Here is a 17,492-nt window from a genome sequence, read left to right on the forward strand (position 1 = left end):
ACAGGAGGCTCTACTGTACACAGAGAGGGGCGGGAGGGGGGGACAAGCCGATACATACTCTTAGAGTTTGATTAATAGGGAATATAATATAAAAATAAGATACACTCTACAGACATTCACAACAGCGACTGTCAGAAGATAGGACACAGCGGCTCAGACACCCGCTGAATGGAAAGGGGCACTTTAATGTTCTGTATGGCTAATACTAAAGCCAATACTTTAATATTCTTTTCTGTATGTTTAACAATAGTGGGTACTGGCCTAATTCGGCCCTGCTCCCCTTGTTAGGTGTTAATGTGTTGTTGTTAAGTGTGAATTTGTACCTGTTTCCCTGAGGTCTGGCTTTTTTTCTGGAAAACCATAACTCTGGTCTTGTCCAGATTGACTGTCAGCGCCCAGGTCTGACAGTGCTGCTCCAGCAGTGCCAGGTTCTGCCGCAGCCTCTGTTCTGTGGGCGACAGCAGGACCAGGTCGTCTGCAAAGAGCAGGAACTCGATTTCTGTAATTAATGCAGACCAGTAAATCAAGGGACAAAACAATTATTGCGCCCGGCTCCTCAATGGGGTTTGACGTGCTACTGCGTTGGTTTAACAGTCCGGGTGTGGCATCCTCTAATGTCTCCCGACTTTGGCAAAAGGAACCTGCCTTTCATTGGACGGGAAAGCAAGAGCCGACCGCTACGCCGCCCCCGTGTTTCGAAATCTTGTGACTTTTGAAATTTACTGGGGGTGGACCACGTCTGTAAATTTCGATGGGTCCAGAGGCAAAAGTGCCTTGCCTTGCAATCTCCGGGAAACCATTAGCAGCATGGTGAATCGGAGATTCTCAACCCTTACTTTGTGCGACTGGAAAAGAATTTCGTGATCGGATCAACGAAATGCTTCGTAGAAGGAGGCGCTCTTTTCCTCTAGTCTGACAGTCTGTCCACAAACAAAACATTCCTGTTAGACAAGAGGAATGTAAAAAAACAATTACTTTTTGTCAATGAAAACCGGTGTGTGTGTCTCTCTCTGCTGGATGTCCCTCTCACTCTCTGCTGAATGAATAAAAGCATTTTATTAAAAACGCGTTTGCGTTTGTCTGGTATTTACTTTGGTCCTTTTAAGTGTTTTTCCATCTACTGTATTGCTTTGAGATGCCACTTTTAAAGGTGATATGTAAAATAATGTTTTTTATTATTGTTATAGAGAAACATGATCAGATTTTCCCCGGTTCAGAAAAAAAGATCTAAAGTATAATAGTTTGTCACTCTTCTCATCCCCTCTTTGCTAAATGGCTTTTGAATAGAGTCACATGAAGAGAGAGGTGAAACAGCCCTACACAGCCCTGTCGCAGTACACGAATATAATTATATCGTATTAATTTCTTTAGATACGCGATTCTTTTAATACACTCTTTGCTGTGCTCTAGAGGATCCTTGTGATATTTCGAGCTCTGGTTGAATGATAAGTGTCGCAGTTTAAATAATTTTCGTAGTTAGAAATTATGAAACGCTCTGTTAAAAGCAAGGGAGTTTTTATGTCCGTTGCAGTAAAAGAAAATGCCTGACAAAGTAGAGCTTGGACAGATTCCAAGTGCTTGTACAAATGTGCTAAAGACATTATACTTTGAGTTTACAGCTTGTCCAAAGTCATTCATTATTAATACTATTAGTAATATCTTCGGTAAAGGCTTCTTTAGATAACTTCTGCTTGTTTTTACCATATTAAACACTGGAAATCCTCCCACTTGCATTTGTGATACTTTATTTTGCTTCCACCAAAGACACTCTTCAATCTTCAAACACTTTTCTCTTCTCCTGCAACACTCTCATCTGTCGGCACTATGGGGCAGCGTTGCATGACAACCCATCTTACCAGGGAAAGGAACCTAACAGCTTTGGTAACAGAGGAGGAAATGACCTGGCCCGTACAGGGCTCAAGCCCACGACCTTGGCGTTATGAGCACCACGCTCTAACCAACTGAGCTAACCGACCTCACGACAGCAGTTCTCTCTGTGCTGCAAAAAATTGAACTCAGGGAATTTCTTTTGTCCTCCTTTGAATAGAAAGCCGTGCAATTCAGTGTACGGGCTTTCTGTGTGGTTTAATGGTTCTTGTAACCCAAATCCTACACTGGCCTGAAGTGTCCCCCCATTTCACAGCATTTTTCAGCTGATTTAAAATGTACCTAAAGGAGAAGCATTATTGAAGACCATCAATTACCAAGAGCTTTTGTCAAAGGTTTTGGTGGTAATTTTGAATGACCACAGAGCGCTATGACCTAGGTTTTACATCTCATCCAAAAGACAGCGCCCTTTTACAACACAACGTCTCCGTCACTATACTGGGGCATTGGGACCCGCACAGACCTCAGGGTGAGCGCCCCCCAGCTGGCTCCATTAACACAGCTTCCAGCTGGAAGCTTTGTTTTTCCCTGTAGCTCACCCTCATCCGGGTACTGACCTGGCTCACACCTTCTTAGCTTCAGTGGGTTTTCAGTTGCGAGTTGCACGGGGATGCAAGTGATGGAGCCGCTCGCTGCAAAAGCCACTGTGTTGGCCGGGAATCGAACGTGGGCCTGCAACGCGGCAGGCGAGAACTCTACCACTGAACCACCAATGCTCACTGCCAAGGACTCCAAAAAAGACGCTTTTTTCTGTGCAAAAAGCGTCGACATCTGCTTCAAGCTGCAAAATGCCGTTCGCGGATGCTGAAGAATTTATTTCCAAGGCAGCGGGTACAAGCGATTTCGCGTTTTAAAACTGCCAGGAAAAGCAAAAGGCACCTTTCTTTGCTTGCGCCAGCACACAACAACAGGAGGCAGACAACATAGTCAGCAGGATTCAAACATGCGTGGGGAGACCCTAACAGATTTATAATCTATCACCTTAACCACTCGGCCACAACTACAACAAGCACTGAGGCCACTGCATTCTTGCTACAATCAAACAGGGAGTGTGAGTCGGCGGCGGCGGCAGAAACTTTATTCAAGTTCACTCTCCGTTTAAGAAACCTTTTACGCCATACGTGCAAGCAGACACACACACCTCAGAGTACCTAAGGGTGGCTTCAAGTTGGAATAATAAAGTCTCCCCGTTCGGACATGGAAATAGAACTTTCTTAGACAGAAAGAAATCAACAACGGAGAAATGTGGACGACGATTTCAGTCACTGCACTTTGAATAGCATTTTTACTCGAGTTACAGGAGATGCACGAATGGCCCTTGACCTACGCTCTTACGAATGCCTTGAACATTCAAACAAAACAGCCCTCAAGTCCTGCGGTTTAATATAATGCTGTTACGTGTCGAGGCAGTATTTGACTCCGTCCTACCGTTGAGACACGGGGCGTATATGGAAACGAACACACGCTACGGATCGTCTCTAATCAGTCCCTACAGTTGGAAGGCTCCTTGAACCGAGTACCCCCATCATTCATCTTTGCGCATCTGTGAAAGGTATACTCTTGAGCAATGTTTGAGACAGCTCTAAGGCAACTGGTGCTATTGGACAGACACCTCTGGAAGATGCTAAGAGTCTCTTAACACTATTTCCAGCAGCAAGCTTAATTGTTTGCTGGAGGTCTCCCACCCAGGTACTGACCAGGCAAACAATCACCAGTACATTGAATGTGGAAGTTAATCCTGAAATCCAATTACATATCTCAAGGTAAGACAAATCCATAAGAACATGTCTTAGTATTACTTTGTTTACATTAATATGGCACTGAGTTGGAGCTCCTCTTTAAGCTGTGGTTTAGTTTTGCATTCATGTGTTTCTAGAGCAGTTATTTATGGGGGTGGGTGGGTCTTTCACAGAGGCTCAGGACAAACCCCCCGCCTGAAAGTCTACTGTGTGCGTTCAGACAGTCACAGGTCAAGAGCCAGGCAGGAGGACAATGGACAGAAGAGCCAACAAACTAAAAATAAAATAACAAATATCAAAAAGCCGCCATCTTTTTCTTTTTGACATTTTCCGACTTTCATGCAAGCCAGGACATAGTTGCTCGTAGGTACTTGTGGATTCAAATACTCTATCGGATGCTTTGATAAGTTTTTGCAATTTGATTGTCGTCCTGTCAGCCTGTTTTGTTTTTTTTCAATCTAGTGATGGAAAGTATGAGGGAAATGATGGAGCAATCAATAACTGCTCTGGAAAAATGACAGAAAAAAATGGCCCGTCACTAAGGACATTTGTGAAGCAGAGGAGTGACATCACCACAAAGGCGACATATTCTGCTGATCGTTTTGGTGAATAATGATTGAGGCGCGTTAAGAGAAAGTTAGCTGCGCCAGCATGCGTAGGCTGCAAAGGATCAAGCAGAGGGATACTCCATGCTGAAAAGAGAAGAAAAGAAACAAGACGTTTCAGCTGTGGAGCCTTCTGCGCCATCTTCTTTAGCGGTGATGATGTTTACATTGGAAAAACTGAGACATGCATTCTCAGGTGGGCTTGGACCACCAACCTTTCAGATTATAGCCAAACACACTAACCAATTGCGCCACAGAAACTGACTGCCTTTTTCCCTCCCTACATTTGCAGGTTGATAGTCAAAGAAAACAATCACTTGCGCTTCTTGCAGCCAGCAATATTTTTCCACTGACAACCAAGAAATGGATTTCATCTTTCACAAGCTGTATGGATTTCTTCAAAAACAAGTTATTCCAGAAATGAAATGTATTCTTGCATTAAACTGTACCAAGCTGTACACGTTTGTCTGAAATGATACATTCGGCACAACAAGACACGGAGAAAGGCACCGATGGTATTCAGATCCAGGATCTCCTGTTTACTAGGCAGGCACTTTAAGCCACTAGGGAACTGCGCCAGCGGAGCACCACGCTTTTACAGACACTTGGACACATCTGCGATCGGTTTGCACTTAACTTGCTCTCTGAGCCCGTTGCCTCCGTCCCATTTAATAGCAGAACTGACGCCAAGAGAAATGATGAGAAATGGCATTTATCTGGCACTTTTCATGTCCAAGGAGCTCAGTGCCCTTGACACCTCCCCAAGGCGACAGAGCTGTGCATTCTTTGGCGACACCGTTTTTTCTTTTGTTTTATTTCTATACTTATACAGAACAGAACTGGAGAGCAGCTGATTTTGTGCTCAGAAGGGTGGGGAGGACTCAGCATTGCTGTTGCTTTAATTAGTATGAACTGCAGGGGATCTGAATCAGAACATGTCAGTTAGTTAGATCATTGTCAACATGTAGGCCACGTTAATATAGAATTATTACTTTGTCTGTCTCTTCTTTGTACAGATGCAGCTATTCAAAACAAATGGGCGATACTGCATTATTTTGCAGTGCACTTGACGCAGTGTAACACAAGTTACAGTATTAATACTGTAAATTCTCGCATAGTGCCGCAAGATACCATGTGGTACCGCAAATTAAATAATAATATCCGGAATTTCCGCAAGGTGGAGCTAATAAAGCTCAACCTTTCATGTGTGAGCTGTCGCCATCAAAGTCTTTACCGAAGATATTACTTATAGTATTAATAATCAATGACCTTGGACAAGCTGAAAACTCAAAGTATTGCCCTAGTCCACATTCTTTTTTTCATTGACCGTCTTTGTAAAAGTAACACCACAGCATTTCACAATCACGCATTTGTTTCCAATCATGCAAAGTACAGTAATTTATGAGAATCTCCGATTCACCATGCCTTTCACATGCTCATAAAAGAGATTGATTTAGGAACATAAACATATTACTGTATGCAAAATGTACTGTATACAGTATGTATATGTATATTTAATGTCTTTACTGTGCCTGTTTTAGTATTGAATATTTATATGGAATTTTACCACTGAAGGGAAATCTTAGTAGCTGAGCATAAAAAGAATAGGAGCATACTGTAACGTGTGTGAAGGCCATGAACGATATTAATTTTGGAACATAAACATACAGTATATGGCTGGTCTCGGTACTTTAAAGAAAAAATACACACCAGTATTCCATTTCTCCCTAAACATTTTAAGCATCGAAGTCTTTAACTAACATGTGAAATAACATGTGTATAAAAAGTGGTAGTTTTAAGCTTTTCTGCGAATATACTCGATACCGGAGTCAACAAGCATTCTTTTAGAATTTGATTAATAAGGAATATAATATGGAATCGCGTATCCAAAGAAATTAATAACGATATAATTATATTCATGTACCGCAACACAAGAATAGTACATGCTGTACAATGTCTGTTGAGACTGTTTGTGTAAGGCTGTTTCACCTCTCCTCACACAACCTTGTGGGTGGTCCTGTGTTCTAGGTGCCCCCCTACTAAACCAGAAGTTGTGTGTTCAAATCCAGTGGTGCTGTGACTTTTCTTTTAACACACATTTCTTTGAAAAAACAGAATAGCAATGTTATGGACAATTAATTGACAATAAATACAGAAAAGCACATATTCAATTTGGGAAATAGTTTTAATATGTAGATAGTTCCCTGGTTCTGCACCCCTGGGTGTTTCTCTCTCTCTCGCTTGTTCGCTCGCTCGCCCTCTTTCTCTCTCCCTCGCTTGCCCTCCCCCCTCTCTCTCTCTCAATTCAATTAAATTCAAGGTGCTTTATTTGCAGGACTCGTTGTGTGTCTCTCTCTGGTCGGGTTGCAGGAGAGCTCGCTGGCAGGTGGTGACGGAGAAGAAAATAAAGGCAGCTTTTAACTCCGCAAGTCTTAGTTTTTGGGTCCGTCCTATCCGAACCCGAAATCGTTACACTATCATTCTGTCCATCGAAAACCTGTTTATATGTGACCTTTCAGAACACCTGTCTGTTTTCTTCCTAGCACAATTTATGAGCACTCTGTGATTAAATTAATTCTCATTACATTATCATTCTCACTGTGCATAACAAGGAAGATTAATAAACATAAGGTTTTTTAATGACAATCTATTGTTTATCTCATGGATAAATAGTCAAGTCTAGCCAAAAGAGAAAACATCGACTTTATTTAATCTCCAGCGAAAGTATTAATGGTTTTTAATTACCATACTTTTATGGTACATGACTTTGCTAAAATGTATTTAAAAATAAAAACGATTACAAACGCCAGCGGAGAGAGAGAGAGACACACACACAGTTTTTCATTGTCAAAAAGTAATTGTTTTTTACTTTGTCAACACCCAGACGAACGCAAATGCGTTTTTAATAAAATGCTTTTATTCAATCTTTATCAGACTCACATTCCTGAATGTCCCCCGCCCTGGTCAACAATCCTAGGAAGAACACGAAACAGCCTGTTAATAAAATTGTTACAATTTTGTTCGGTCAGTTCTTCCTCCCAGAATTTGTAGATCGCATCGATCAGATCTTGCTTTCAGAGATCAACAGTTAGTTATAAAAATAATGTGCATAGTCGTATTTACATGCAAGAAAAGTATTTTTAGAAAGTTATTTACCTTTGAATCGTCCTCGGTTTAGATTCTCTTTGCCTCCTCTCCCCTTTATAATGTCATCTCACTGTGTTTTCACAAACGAAGATGTCCATCGAAGCCAAATGCCTGTCTCGTGTTGACTTCCCGTTTCTTTTCATCTTCATTATTTGGTGTGAGAGAGTCTTCGTTATTTTGGCCATAGTCCTCCTTACCAAAGCGATACAGTGGTGCAGCTTGAAGTCTGTACCTGTATACGGTATGGTACAGATAAAACTTACACCATACCGATGAGCTAATACCAGGGAAAGACACTCCTATTTTATTTAAAATACAATACGCCAGCAAATGTGTCTGATGCATTAGCAAGTTTAAAAAAATTGCATCGAAAAGCCGGGCGTAACAATTGTTCCTTTTTCTGATCACTCACTGTCTGGATACTCGTCTCACCTGCCCTATTCTTTGTTTTCTTGTTATTTACTGAGTATGCCTGCTGCGATCCACTCCTGCCCTCACACCGAAAGAAGACTATTTTACATTTCTTTGTGCAGTCCATAGTGCAATTAACCCTTGCTAATACATTTGTGGCCTTTTCAAAGTCTGTGCTGTCCTCAGAAAGCGAGATGATCTCTGGTTCTTTGACAAAACAGGGCTCGCCAGATAATGTGAAAAAGACACGAATTGAAAGCTTTTTCTATAGCTTTTAAAGTCGTGCAATGTGTAAGCAGGAACACATCATTATATCTTATATATGAAAAATACACAATATAGCTCCCAAACAAACGCAAACGTGTTTTTAATAAAATGTTTTTATTCATTCACAATCTAACTTGCATACTGTAACTCACATTCCCGAGTGCCCCCCACCCCGTCTGACAATTTCAGGAAGACTAAGGAAGGACTAAGGAAGTTGTCATCTGTTGTTGAAGCTCTGTGAGCTCGGTGACTTTGAGACCACTTGTTATCCCAAGTTGTTTGATTCGCCACAATTCAAAAAGAGAAAAAAAGCTGACTGACAAGATTTAAGATGTGGCTGTCAATGTTAGATTAAAAAAAAACACATTGCCCGACGTTAGTTACATTGCTTGAAAAATAATTTTATTTTGAGAGACTGAATAAGTCATTCAAGTGTTTTTTAACTTCCTGAAAAACAAGTAATAATTTAACAATATGTGCAACTGTTTTATGATATGTCGCTGTTGTGAATGTCTGTGGAGTGTATTTTATTTGCCTGTCCTGGCTGGTGGAGCTCATCCAGCTGTGTCTGGATATCTTGGTCAAATATTCGGCTAGTGTGTATTGTCTGTTTAGGGTTCTGTAGCATTCCACACGGCTGGACAGCTTGTTCCCCCCTCCCGCCCCTCTCTGTGTACAGTAGAGCCTCCTGTACTGGCTGGAGCCAGCCAGGAGAGGCAAATAAGATACACTCTACAGACATTCACAACAGCGACTGTCAGAAGATAGGACACAGCGACTCAGACACCCGTTGAATGGAAAGGGGCACTTTAATGTTCTGTAAGGCTAACATTAAAGCTAATACTTTAATATTCTTTTCTGTATGTTTAACAATAGTGGGTACTGGCCTAATTCGGCCCTGCACCTGTTGTTAGGTGTTTTTCTCTGCACACGGAGGATGTTTCTACAGATCTCCATGTGCAGAGTTTCTGTGGGGTGTTTGTCCCATTGAGTGTACTCCTGGTCTGTGAGGGGACCCCACACTTCACTGCCGTACAGGGCAATGGGTTGGACTACACTTTCAAATATTTGGAGCCAGATTCTTGTTGGTGGACTCTGGTTTTGTCCAGATTGACTGTCAGCGCCCAGGTCTGACAGTGCTGCTCCAGCAGTGCCAGTTTCTGCTGCAGCCCCTGTTCTGTGGGTGACAGCAGGACCAGGTCATCTGCATAGAGCAGGAACTTGATTTCTGTGTCGTGTAGTGTGAGACCAGGAGCCGCAGACTGTTCCAGCATTCCTGCTAATTCGTTGATATAGATATTAAACTGTGTTGCGCTCAGGCTGCAGGCCTGCAAGCCTGGGCTCAGGCTGCAGCCCTGTCTCACCCCACGGCCCCACAGCCAGTGGTGGTGATGTAATTAATAAATCTTTAATAACCAGCAAAATCCAGGAAACACTCAATGTCCTCTTTGAACTTTGGAAGGGAAACACAGAAAGCCTTAAAACCCGTTAAGTTCCCTAAAGCTTTCTCAGTCAGGTATATTGTAAATGTTGTGAATGTCTGTAGATTGTATCTTATTTTTAGTTTTTGTTTTGTTTCACGTTAATTTTATATGGGAGAGTGTCATAGAGACGACTCCCTTAACCCCCATCTTGATTTAAATACTTTTATTCTTTCACAATCTGGCAAAGCCAGACAGAATTCACATTCGCTGCAGCCAAATGGCCTTGCAGATCAGAAAATCAAGGAACAAAACAATTATTGCGCCTGGCTCCTCAATGGGATAGCTTTAACGTGTTAATGCGTTGGTTTAACAGTCCGGGTGTGGCAAGCTTCTAATGTCTCCCGACTTCGGCAAAAGGAACCTGTCTATTCTAGCCATACATGAGAATATAGCATAAATACACCAAGGGATTGGGTGAGTTCCCATCACAAAAAAAAAAAACTGCGAGCCTGCACTACTGTGACCATAGTACAGTATGGAGACCAAGACCTTTTACGAGAAGAGACGAGGTGCTTCTGCCGCCCCAGCTTGCGAAGAGCGAAGGGTAAGCAAATACAGCAGGTTTCATCTGAAATACGCGATTTTAGCGTATATTACAAGGTATTATTGCCGTTTTGAATTATACAGATGCAGCCATTCAAAACGAGCAGGCGATACCGTATTATTTTGCGGTGTGCTTGACACAGCCTACCACGAGTTACCGTAAATTCTCGTATAGTACCTCATATAAACCACGTGGTACCTCAAGTAAAATAATAGTATCCGGAATTTCTGCAAGGTGGAGCTAATAAAGCTCAACCTCTCATGTTTGAGGTGTCGCCATCAACGTCTTTAATGAAGATATTACTAATAGTATTAATAATGAATGACCTTGGACAAGCTGTAAACTCAAAGTATTGCCCTGGTCCACGTTCTTTTTTTCATTGACCGTCTTTGTAAAAGTAACACCGCAGCATTTCGCAATCACGCATTTGTTTCCAATCATGCAAAGTACAGTAATTTTTGAAAATCTCCGATTCACCATGCCTTTCACATGCTCATAAAAGAGATTGATTTAGGAACATAAACATATTACTGTGTAAAAATGGTACTGTATACAGTATGTATATGTATATTTAATGTCTTTACTGTGCCTGTTAAAGTATTGAATATTTATATGGAATTTTACCACTAAAGGGAAATCTTAGCAGCTGAGCATAAAAAGAATAGGAGCATACTGTAACGTGTGTGAAGGCCAAAAACGATATTAATTTTGGAACATTAACATACAGTATATGGCTGGTCTTGGTACTTTAAAGAAAAAAAACACAGTACAATGGAACAGTATTCCATTTCTCCCTAAACATTTTAAGCATCAAAGTCTTTAACTAACGTGATACCAGAGTCAACAAGCATACTTTTAGAATTTGATTAAAAGGGAATATAATATGGAATCGCGTATCTAAAGAAATTAATAACGATATAATTATATTCATGTACCGCAACACAAGAATAGTACATGCTGTACAATGTCTGTTGACACTGTTTCTGTAGGGCTTTTTCAACACTCTTCATATGACCTTGCCAGTGGTGCTGTGGGTTAGGTTCCCAACTTATACGTCACATGTTGGGTGTTTGAATCCACCTGGACCCATTACTTTTCTTTGAAAAAATAAAACTTTTCCCTGGGTCAGAGATTAAATAAAACTTCACTCGCACCAAACAAATGTATATTTCTAAATATCACAACATGATCGAATTTAAGTCATTTTAATAACAATTAATAGTCACCTATGCGTTTCAATATAAAAATTAATATTGATTTAAATCGTGTTTTAATTTAAATCGCAAAAGCGTGTTTAAATATATGTGTTTTTTGACTCACAATCAGAAAAATGCAACATAAATTGATATCTTTGTCTTCTAAGTATCTTAATAAACTTTCAGCATAGCTTTCTCCCCGTTTAGATTTATTTTGGGATCAAACGTGGAAAGATTAGATGTAATCGTTTTTATTTTTTAAATACATTTTAGAAAAGTGTAATCTAAACTAAAAAGCTGTACACCACCTGCTATAAAGATACATATTGTAATACTTTCGGGTTCGGATAGGACGGACACAAGAACTCAGACTTGCGGAGTTAAAGCAAGTTAAAGCCTTTATTTTTCTTCTCTGTCACCACCTGCCAGCCCGGCTCTCCCGCAAGGAACTATTTACAAGGAAAACGGATACCTCCCCAGACTGTACGCCCGCTTCACTGTGGGACAGCCGCACTGGTCAGCGGCCTTCCTAAACCCCGCCCTGACCACTTTCACTCCCCCTGCCCCTCCCCACGCACCCCAGCCGGGCGCCCTTCGGCCTCTGCCCGGGGCGAATGCTCTGCAATATGTTTTAGATATTTTGATATTTAGACCCGGCGCGGCACCGAGAGAGTGTCTGCATTTATAACTTAGTTTTTACAATTAGTCAAGCTATATGAAGCATCTCTTTTTACTTTTAAGTCCCTTAATTATCATTAAGCACAGCTTTCTCACCACTTAGACTACTTTTTGATACCATCCTTAGACAAAGCAGAAACTTATTGTACTTTCTAATGACATACAAGTGGAAAGATTACAGATTTTTTTTGTCTTTAATTTTGTTACATTATACATTTTAGAAACGTTTCATCTATACAAACACCACAAAACTATTTTCGATTGTATTTCTGAATGTTATGTTACACTTACAGTAGTTCACTGTTTTAAATACATCTAATTAAGAAAGTTAGGTGTTAGCATAAACTATTAGTAATCAATATTATTTAATTTAGCACTGTAATAAGTTGTTGCACTTTCCCCCGCATCTTGTAAAAATATATTTTCATTGTTCAAATATACATTTAATCTGACTATCATATAATAAGTTAAATACAAAACCAAAGAAAAAACAGGGTAAAATATAATTCAAAATATTTTGCTAACAATGTTAACTGTTTATAAATAATAAAATGTATTAACTAAGGAGTAGGATGGCACAGTTGTTAGTATGCTTTTTGTTTTGTTTCTTTTTCATAAATACAACAGTAGTACCTGATGTCTCAGTGGCTTTCAAAATTAAATTATGCATGCAAACCTGTGAACTGGCCTCTGATACTGGCCATGTAATACCATGCATTGTGGAATAATAGTTTATTTTAAAGGATAGAGAAAGCACAGAAAACAGGCAGTTAGATTGATCAGATTAGTATGAAAAGCCATTTAGCAAAGAGGGAATGAGAAGAGTGACAAACTAGTATACTTTAGATCTTTTTTTCTGAACCAGGGGAAATCTGATCATGTTTCTCTATAACAATAATAAAAAACTTTATTTTATATATCACCTTTAAAAGTGGCATCTCAAAGCAATACAGTAGATGTAAAAACAGTTAAAAGGACCACAGATTACAAAGTAAATACCCAACACTGATTGTACCCATCTGTCATGCTAATAAAGCACCTTGAATTGAATTGAATTGAATTGAGAGGGGGGGGGGGGGAGAAGCGAGAGAGCACAGACAATAGATTAGCATACTGTAGAGGAAAACAGTATAGGCATCGTTGATATTAGGACTTTTGAAACCAAATTTCCCAAATTTAATATGTGCTTTTCTATATTTATTGTCAATTGGTTGTCCATAATATTGCTATTCTAAGCAAGAAGGAGCACTTCACCCCGCCTGCTGTGGGAAGAGTTGGCTTATTCCTTCCCTGCCTCACCGAGGGCAGATCCTGCCAGGCCCTCATCGACACCGGTTCAACCATCACCCTGCTGCGGCCTGGTGTCCTGCCAGGCACCGAGGCAGCCGGACCCCCAGGGCGCTCACCGCGCACTTTGGAGCTGCGAGGGTGAAACACCCCTTCTACCTTGCCCCAGTCCGTGAGGACTGTATCCTGGGGTTGGACTGGTGGGTGGTTGCCTTGACTTGGGCGTGAGGGACGGGGTGCTGCGCTGGGGGTGGCAGGTGCCCTCCAGCGGCGAGGTCAGGTGGCAGTTTGTGGTGGGGCAGTTCTCCAAGCGGTGCACGGCCAGCCGGAGGCCGCCAAGCAGTGACCTCGCCGCTGGAGGGCACCTGCCACCCCCGGCGCAGCACCCCGTCCCTCATCTCCAAGGCCATCCACAGTGCTCAGAGTGCCTTACAGACTTCGGGTAGGGGCAAGCTTATCTCACCGTACTGGGAGTCAGTTCTGGCACGCTCGCCCCGACACCCGCGGCTCTGACAAGCCAAAGAGACGCCTGCCGCTGCCACCTCCGCTTCCCGCTCCGGTCAACCCACACACTCTGGACACCTCCCGCCCCGCCCACCGTAAGACTGATTCATTCCCCCTGCCCCACCAACTCTCGCCGGCCCAAGCCAAGGCAACCACCCACCTGCTGCAACCAGTCCAACCCCAGGATACAGTCCTCATGGACTGGGGCAAGGTACTGTAGAAGCGGTGTTTCACCCTCGCAGCCCCAAAGTGCACGGTGAGTGCCCTGGGGGTCCGGCTGCCTTGGTACCCGGCAGGACACCAGGCCTGGCAGGGTGATGGTCGAACTGGTGTCGACGAGGGCTTGGCAGGGTCTGCCCTCGATGAGGCAGGGAAGAAATAAACCTTCCCACGGCAGCAGGCGGGGTGAAGCGCTCTTTCTGGCTTTCCAGAGTGGGGATAGCGTCGCTCAAGGGTGGCCTTCCCCCCTTTAGGCCGCCCCGCTCCTGTTTCCCGATGGCCTCTGGTGTCCCCGGGGCTCCAGCGCCCGGCACTCCCGTGCGATGTGCCCCCTCTCCCCACAGCGGTGGCAGATGACCAGCCGTCGTCGCTCCCCCAGCATTGCCGCGGTGGCCGTCTCCTCCTCCCCATCTGATTCCCCGTGCACCCCTCCGTTGGTGCCCACCGGTCTCCTCGAATATGGCATCAGCCTGCTCAGCCAGAGCCAGGGCCTGCTCCAAGGGGACCGGAGAGGCCAGCATCAAGTGGCGCTACACCTCAGTCGGCGCCAGGGCCCAGAGTAACGCCTGGAGTGCTATCTCCCGGTGGGCCTCCTCCGGGAGAGTAGGGTAACCCTGGCGGGCTAAGTAGGCCACGTCTGCGGCTGTTACCTTCACTGTTACCTGAATTCCCCCTGCCTGTCTGGCTTCTTTTAATCCTTCTGTGCCCGGATTGCAGCGGGTAAGATGTTTTTCCAAGAAAAAAAGAGAAATTAAAAAAAAGAGAAATTTCACCAGAGCCTCTTCTCGAGTCTAATTTTTAGTTTAGAAGGATTCAAGCAGGATTTTAGATGAAAGGCAGCGACCTTAATCAAGCCCAAATCATAATTGAACCCATTCAGAGCCTACATTACATTTTAGCGTTTAATTCTGAGCAGAAGACCCTCACACCTGAAGAAGGCTTGCGTTTTACCGTCTTACCGCTTTCTTTTTTACTGTCCTGGTGGTAGATTTCGAAGATCGTTTCGCCCGTGCTGTGTTTTCCTGAAGAACAGGCTACGAAGAAATATTTATAACTGAATGTAAAATTCAAAACGGCACTAATACCTTGTAATATGCTCTATAATCGCGTATTTCAGATGAAGCCTGCTGTATTTGCTTACCCTTCGCTCTTTGGAAGCTGGGGCGGCAGAAGCACCTCGTCTCTTCCACCTCGTCCAAAGGTCTTGGTCTCCATACTGTACTGTGGTGGCTGTAGTGCAGGCTCGCAGATTTTTTTTTGGGATGGGAACTCACCCAATCCCTTGGTGTATTTATGCTATATTCTCATGTACGGCTAGAATGTGTTCATTGTCTTCCAATGAAAGGCAGGTTCCTTTTGCCGAAGTCGGGAGACATTAGAGGCTTGCCACACCCGGACTGTTAAACCAACGCATTAGGACGTCAAAGCCCATTGAGGAGCCGGGCGCTTGTTTTGTTTTGTTCCTTGATTTTCTGATCTGCATTAATTACAGAAATCAAGTTCCTGCTCTATGCAGACGACCTGGTCCTGCTGTCGCCCACAGAACAGAGGCTGCGGCAGAACCTGGCACTGCTGGGGCAGCACTGTCAGACCTGGGCGCTGACAGTCAATTTGGAAAAGACCAGAGTTATGGTTTTCCAGAAAAAAAGCCAGACCTCAGGGAAACAGGTAAAAATTCACACTTAACAACAACACATTAACACCTAACAACGGGTGCAGGGCCGAATTAGGCCAGTACCCACTATTGTTAAACAGAAAAGTATATTCAAGTATTGGCTTTAATATTAGCCGTACAGAACATTAAAGTGCCCCTTTCCATTCAGCGGGTGTCTGAGCCGCTGTGTCCTGTCTTCTGACAGTCACTGTTGTGAATGTCTGTAGAGTGTATCTTATTTTTAGTAGTATATTTTTATATTATATTCCCTATTAATCAAACTTTAAGAGTATGTATCGGCTTGTCCCCCCCTCCCGCCCCTCTCTGTGTACAGTAGAGCCTCCTGTCCTGGATGGTGGAGCCCATACAGCTGTGTCTGGAGAGAATCCAGCCAGTACAGGAGGCTCTACTGTACACAGAGAGGGGTGGGAGGGGGGAACAAGCTGCACAGCCGTGTGGTTGAAGCTGATACCCTGGATTCTCTCCAGACACAGCTGTATGGGCTCCACCATCCAGAACAGGAGGCTCTTCGGTACACAGAGAGGGGCGGGGGGGGGGAACAAGCTGTCCAGCCGTGTGGAATGCAGAACCCTTTACAGAACCCTAAACAGACAATACACACTAGCCGAATATTTGACCGAGATATCCAGACACAGCTGGATGAGCTCCACCAGCCAGGACAGTCAAATAAGATACACTGCACAGACATTCACAACAGCGACATATCATAAAACCTTTGCACATACTGTTAAATTATTACTTGTTTTTCAGGAAGTTAATAAAACACTTGAATCACTTATCCAGTCTCTCGAAATAAAATTATTTTTCAAGCAATGCAACTAACGTCGGGCAATGTGTTTTTTTTAATCCAACATTGACAGCCACATCTTAAATCTTGTCAGTCAGCTCTTTTTTCTCTATTTGAATTGTGACGAATCAAACAACTTGGGATAACAAGTGGTCTCAAAGTCACCGAGCTCACAGAGCTTCAACAACAGATGGCAACTTCCTTAGTCCTTCCTTAGTCTTCCTGAAATTGTCAGATTATGAGTGAATAAAAGCATTTTATTAAAAACACGTTTGCGTTTGTTTGGGAGCTATATTATGTATTTTCATATGTAAGATATAATGATGTGTTCCTGCTTACACATTGCACGACTTTAAAAGCTAGAAAAACAGGTTTCGATTCACATTATCTGGCAAGCCTTGTTTTGTCAAAGGACAGCACATACTTTGAAAAGACTGCAAATGTATTAGCAAGGGTTAATTGCACTATGGACCGCACAAAGAAATTTAAAATTGTCTTCTTTAGGTGTGAGGACAGGAGTGGATCGCAGCAGACATAATCAGCAAATAACAAGAAAACAAAGAAAACAGGGCAGGTGAGACGAGTATCCAGAGAGCGAGTGATCAGAAAAAGGAAACAATTGTTAAGCCCGGGTTTTCGACACAATTTTTTTAACTTGCTAATGCATCAGACACATTTGCTGGCGTATTGTGTTTTAAATGAAATAGGAGTGTCTTTCCCTGGTATAAGCTCATTGGTATGGTGTAAGTTTTATCTGTACCATACTGTATACAGGTACAGACTTCAAGCTGCACCACTGTATCGCTTTGGGAAGGAGACGGACTATGGTCAAAATCACGAAAGTCTGATAAAGACAGTCTCACGTTTGTGGACAGTCTGTCCACAAACAAAACATTCCTGTTAGACAAGAGGAATGTAAAAAAAACAATTACTTTTTGTCAATGAAAACCGGTGTGTGTGTCTCTCTCTCTGCTGGATGTCTCTCTCTCTCTGCTGAATGAATAAAAGCATTTTATTAAAAACACGTTTGCGTTTGTCTGGGTATTTACTTTGTAATCTGTG

This window comes from Atractosteus spatula, unplaced genomic scaffold (genome assembly GCF_055471065.1).
Source record: "Atractosteus spatula isolate fAtrSpa1 unplaced genomic scaffold, fAtrSpa1.hap1 Scaffold_125, whole genome shotgun sequence".
NCBI classification, from domain to species: Eukaryota; Metazoa; Chordata; class Actinopteri; order Semionotiformes; family Lepisosteidae; genus Atractosteus; species Atractosteus spatula.